Consider the following 6,180-nt stretch of genomic DNA (forward strand, 5'->3'; position numbering starts at 1 on the left):
AAATCTTTAGGAGATCAGTTTATATGACAATCAGCAAGCAATACCTTCTTACCCATATAACCAGTGCATATTGCCTTCGATTTTGCAGGTTGATTTGTATAGCTGGAGAGCTCCCCATATTGATGTAGTGGAGCTCTTAGAGTACGCAGTGCTGTATATGCCAGATATTTTACAGAAAAACTCCGTTAGAAATGTTCTAGAGAGTTTTTTAAATTTGTAAGATTATATCTTGCAAATCACCAGGTTATCTTGGTTATCCAGGAGCCTACTTTACAGGGCTCTGGGTGAGAGAAAAAATGAGCTAAAATAACTTCTTATACCTAAAAATGTCCCAACTTTAATGTCTGATTTCTTAGGATATTTGAGTGCTGCATGTCTCACTAGAAAGCTGTGACTCTCCCTTTTCCCAAGGGATAAAGCCTGAGGATAAAGGAGGGGGTCACAAATTTTATATTTTAAACATAGCACTTTTCCAGGCCTGGGAGCACAGTATTCCTGAGGTCTGCTTCCAGCTCTTTGCACACATGTTTGCGTGCACACACACACAGTGACACACACACACACACTTAACAGTGATTATTAGCTAGGTCTCACCATACCCCCCTCTGTAGTAGGCAAATGTCTTTATTCTCTTTGCATAGAAGGGAAAAGCAGTCCCAGAGAAGTTAAGTGACATGCCCACGGCCTCTAAAAATCAGTGGCAGAAACAAGATTAGGACCAAGGTCTATTCCTCATACACTAGAACACAGTGCTAAAGTGTAGCCCTGACCTGCAATTTTCTAAATCAGTGCTTCTCAATGATGGACTGGGTGCTGGTCCCTTAGATCTCCTTAACACAATTTAGGAAGGCAGCAAGCCGGTCCCTAGTACCAAAAAGGTTGAGAAACACTGTTCTAAATCACTCTGTGAGATTAACTAAACACACAAAAATACAACTACAAATATTTCAATTGGTTAACTTTAAATATTCACAACTTTAAAACCACTGAATTAATTGTCTCATTGTCTAAGTCTCCTGGAGACTTAGTCTTCAGATTTGGCTTAGTTTTTCAAATCTCAGGGAGATTTAGAAATTAAGTCAAGTCTGAAGACTATACTGAAATTATTCTGTGTAACTTCACTTAAGAATTCCATTTTGCATTATAATGCCATATAAAAAGATGGTACTTTAAGCACAAGGAAACTAAGTTTCATGATTGCCTTCTCAAGTTTATCGCAACATTTTCTAACTTTTGAGTGCTTGATTTCTGAAGCTGTGTGCTACATATCACTTAGCAATTATTATTTTGCTTGGAATATAGAAATCTTTATTTTTATATCTAATCTGAAGCTATGTATTCCATTTATGTACTGGACAAAAATTGCAAAGATCCAAATCTTGGGAGCTACACCATCTGAGGATCTAGCCTAAAGAACCATATACAGTTGATATAGTTGATATAGTTACCAAAAGCATAATGTGTACTTCATAGACTTCTTTTTTAATTCATGGAATTACAATTATATGTCAACAGAATTGCCCTGTATTCTCTCAACAGCTAAAGCAAAGGAAGCTCTTCCTCCTACAGAAAGGAAAACCAGGGGGAAGGTGGCTAAGGCCGGGTCTATGCTACACAATTTGGTTGATGCAAGGTAGCTTATGTTGACATAGTTGTGAATGTGTCTACACTTAAATTTGGCTTCCTCTGACATAAGTACCCGCGTACGCCAATTTAATAACACCAGTCTTGCACAGTGACGTTGTGACAAGCTGCAAAGCCCTCCAAGCTTGCACTCACACCAACCCCCACAGGCAGGGACCACACCCAGCTGTGTTCATGAATGCTCTGGCCAGCCACTCATGAACCAACAATAGACAATCTACAGCCAAAATACTCCCACCTCCCCAACCTAAGACCCCCAGAGTTGTACTGTCCTGCCCTGGTCAAAACCTGACCAGTATGAATTGATTACCCAGTCTGCTACTTCTACAAAGGAAAGTGGACGTGCACCAACTCTTGTTCATGAGCTGAGATTTATCCCTTTTGCACTTCAAACAACACACAGTGTTCTAGGTAAAATATGAAATAGCTTTATTAACTAGAATAAGAAAGCTTTTAGGTGATTATAAGTGATAGCAAACAGATCAAAGTAAATTACTATAAGAAATTAAAAAAAACACAAACTGAGCCTACAATACCAGATAGTATCTGTCAAGGTGTCACCCCTACTCTGAACTTTAGGGTACAGAGGTGGGGACCTGCATGAGATAACCCCTAAGCTTATTTATCAGTTTAGATCTAATAGGTGCCACCACCAAATAGTTTAAACAAATGTTTATGGGATAGTCATTAGAAACTCTGTCTTCCCCCCAAATATTTCCCCAGTCTTTATCCCCCATTTTCCTGGTAGGATTGAGAATGATTCACCTCCTACCAATTCCTGGTGAGCCCAGATCCAAAAAACCCTTGGATCTTAAAACAAGGAAAAATCAATCAGGTTCTTAAAAGAAGACTTTTAATTAAAGAAAAAGCTACTCTCACAGACAACAGATTCAAAACACAGAGGATGTCCCTCTGGGCAAAACCTTAGTTACACAAAGAAACCCAATATGATTCTCCCTCTATGCAAAAAGGCTGATTTCCCTCCTCCCTCTTTGAAAACATCTTGTCCCCCCATTGGGTCCTCTGGTCAGGTGTCAGCTAGGCTAGGTGAACTTCTTAACCCTTTACAGGTAAAAGAGGAATTAACCCTTAACTGTCTGCTTATGACAGTATCTGAATCAGTAATCTCTCACCCTGACTGATGATACAAGCAGTCCACCAAGTTTCCATACACAGGCTAGAAATCCCTTTAGCCTTGGACCAGCACCTCTCCCCGACCAGTCTTTTCCGCTGGTACCTTCACGAGTGGTGTTGTAGGGAGAATAATTATCATGATGTCATCTTCTTCCAACTTGCTGGAAAGCTCTTTTTGCTGTGACCTGGGTCAAACAGTTCCCATTGTGTAGTGCTATCTCTGAGAGGTTTCTATTGTACACAGTTCCTGGGGTAATCCTTGTGCTTGTATTTCCTCAACAAGCTATTAACCTTGTTTGGCCTTTCTATTGTTGTACATGAAAGGCTACTTGTGGGTGTTCTCAACCTCACAACATGTTTCAGTAACAAATACATTGCTAAACTTCATAACTTCACATATGATGACAGCACATACAATCCAATGAGATATTAATGTCTAGCAGATTAAGACTTTTAGAACAATACATCACAAAGCATACTTTGCGCAAAACATATCCTAATTATATGACAGTGGTGAATAGGGGAATGCCACAGTGTCACACCCACCATCACCCCAAACAGCACTGTGGATACTTCCAAGGAGCCCAAGAGTAGTGGGGCAGCTGCTCCACTTCCACAGAACAGGGGTTAAAAGCAGTCCTGGAGAGGGCTGCAGCTAGGAAGAAGAGTGAGAACAGCTGGGAGAAGCTGAGTGAGTAGCTGACCACAGGTGTGGCCAGTTCCATCTGATAAGAGGGCTGTGGGCCAGGCACTGGAGGAGTCTTACTCTAGCCCTAGAGTGGGAAGGGCTGGCTGCCTGAGAGGAAGGTACTGGAGCAGTGCTGGGGAATAGGGAAAGGGAACTGGGGAGCTCCAGCCTGGTAAAACCCCAGGCTACAGGCCTTGTTGAAGGCTTACAAAAGTACTGGGGCTACTGAGGTACAGCCTGGGAGCTGGTCCTAACCTCTTGCAAATGATGAGTGGCCATTACAGAGTGCAGTCTGTCCCAGTGAGTGGGGGCTAGATGATGACTGGAAGTAGCCACTGAGGCAAGGTGGGTTTAGAGGGTTGGGGGTTCCCCTGGGAAGGGAGACCCAGAGTGTGGGAACTGCTGGGAGCAGAACCCTGAGGTAAAGGGCACTGGGGTCTGGGAGGAACACAGGGGCCAGCGACAGGTGAGACACCAGACAGCAGAGGGTGCTCTGTATGCTGGAGAGCTAATTCCCAGGATGACCAGCAGGAGGTGCCATGCTGGTGAGTCTTCGCTTCACTACACTGAGTCACAGGCCCCTGATGTGAATAGTGAGGAGGAGGAGGTGGATGAGGAAGAGGAGAAGTATGGTGGACAGGCAACCAGGGGATCCACCTGCACAGCAAGCCAGGACTTGTTTTTGACTCCACTGCAGTCCAGCCGTTCCCTCCAGTTGAGCATCGGTGAGGGGAAGGAACATTGGGTCACCGTGCACCTTAATTTCAAATTACAGGGATGGTCCCCCCCAAAGTAGCAGGACACATCTTATGACTTAGCATTAGTTTCCTCATGCTAGAAGAGGTAGTAGTACAACCAAGAGAGGTAAAGTTGCCAGCTGCTTTTCATTCTCCTCTAGAGTTAGACATGGGGGATGAGGGGGGGGATATGCAGAGCAGTTCATTTATTTACACAGGGATGGTTGTCTTATTTCTTCTGCCACAGTAGGATGCTTTCCCATGCCACTCAGCAATAACTTCATCAGGCACCATTGCAGTACACAGGCCTAGGCACTTCAGGACTCCAGCAGCAGCTGTGTTCTCTCTGACTTTGTTACCCTTTGTTACCCTCAAGAGTGAGATCAGGTAATATCACCACTGCTTGTGGAAAATGATGCCAGCATTCAGTGTCCTTGCCCTATACTACTAGAATCGTGCAGCGGACCAATGCCCTCCTCATTTCCCCAGTTCTGGGTGGGCCTTACTCACCATGGCTGGTGCTGTGACTGGCACCATGCACATGCAATCCCAAACAGAAGTGAGCATGTAGTGCTTACAACTTTAGGGGACCAAGTTCAGCCTCTTAAACTTTCACTTTCCATAGCGAATAGATTGACAATGATACCTCTGTGTGTTTTGTCCGTAGCAGCTGCCATTGCAGCCTTGAGGGTCGCCCCCTCCTCACCTGTGGAATGCCTGAGCCAGATAAGGATGAGAAAGAAGAGGACTCAGGATGATATGTTCCAGGAGAACCTGCAAGCCATTGCTGCATCAGAGAATGAGCACAGGGCCTATAGGATGAATATTATGGATAGCCTGGAGAAGGACAGAGTGGAGAGGAAAAAGGTGCAGGAAAAGGAGAGGGACATGCACCAGGACATAATGGGGCTTCTCAGGCAGCAAACACAGATGCTGCAGACTCTGGTGGACTTTCAGGTTCAATAATCCTGTGCTCACCTCCCTCAGCAGCCAGTTGAGAACTCAATATCGGGATTTTCCTATACCTCCTCTCAACATTCCATGTGGAGTCAGTGCACTACCCCTAACACTCCACCCTGTATCACATCGTCACATAGAGTTAGCTGTGAAAGCCATGGTTGGTATGTGTGCAGCTGATATGGAAGTGACTGTTCTTTCCCCTTCATAAGTTCTGTTCTCTTGTTTTATTAAGTTTTTAATCTATTTGTTTTTAAATTGCCTGGGGCTTTTTGTACTTTTTTTTTTTTTTTTTACAGAATAACATTCTATTACTTGAAACATAATTTGTCTTTATTAGTTCACAACATATGCTGACTGGTGCTCATCAATTCTGTAGCTGACAAATTACCTGTTACTGCACAATGTCATATTACTCATAAGATCATTCACAAACAAAATTAATCGGTGCATGGACAATGTTATACCCCTACATGTACATCAGTCAACACAATTTGTACCGTGCCACAGAAGAGCAGGGCCAGGTGGAGCACAGTACAACACCACACACTAATCTGGCTCATTATTACAATGGTCTTTCAAAGCCTCCCTGACCTATATAGCTCCAGGTTGAGCTTTTCTAATAGTTCTTGTATCTGGCTGCTCAAATTCAGCAGACAGTCGCTCCTTCTCCACCCTGGCAGAAGCTTTTCCGCCTTTGCTTCACAGATATTATGCAGGACACATCAGGCCACTATAATCATTGGGATATTTTTCTCACTGAGGTCCAATCTGGTTAATAAACAGCACCAGCATCCCTTCACAGTACCAAAGACACATTCAACTGTTATTCTGCACCTGCTGAGCCGGCAGTCAAAGCATTCCCTGGTGCTGTCGAAGTGGCCAGTGTACAGCTTCATGAGCGGGAGGAGCAAGCAGTAGGCTGGATCTCCCAGGATCATTATTGGCATTTCAACATTCCCAGTGATAACCTGTTGGCCAAGAATGAAAGTCCTGCTTGCAGCTTTTTCAACACTCCTA

At 43.9% G+C, this 6,180-nt stretch overlaps 1 long non-coding RNA gene across 1 annotated transcript; it reads left to right on the top strand.

Annotated features, from left to right (window-relative positions):
- The first annotated feature begins 3,551 nt into the window (after positions 1-3,551).
- Positions 3,552-5,411, top strand: LOC123364454. Its single transcript, XR_006577121.1, has 3 exons — positions 3,552-3,585; positions 4,451-4,590; positions 4,871-5,411. It is a non-coding gene; the product is annotated as an uncharacterized LOC123364454 (long non-coding RNA).
- Positions 5,412-6,180: the final 769 nt, after the last annotated feature.

Source organism: Mauremys mutica, chromosome 1 (genome assembly GCF_020497125.1).
Source record: "Mauremys mutica isolate MM-2020 ecotype Southern chromosome 1, ASM2049712v1, whole genome shotgun sequence".
Classification (NCBI taxonomy): domain Eukaryota; kingdom Metazoa; phylum Chordata; order Testudines; family Geoemydidae; genus Mauremys; species Mauremys mutica.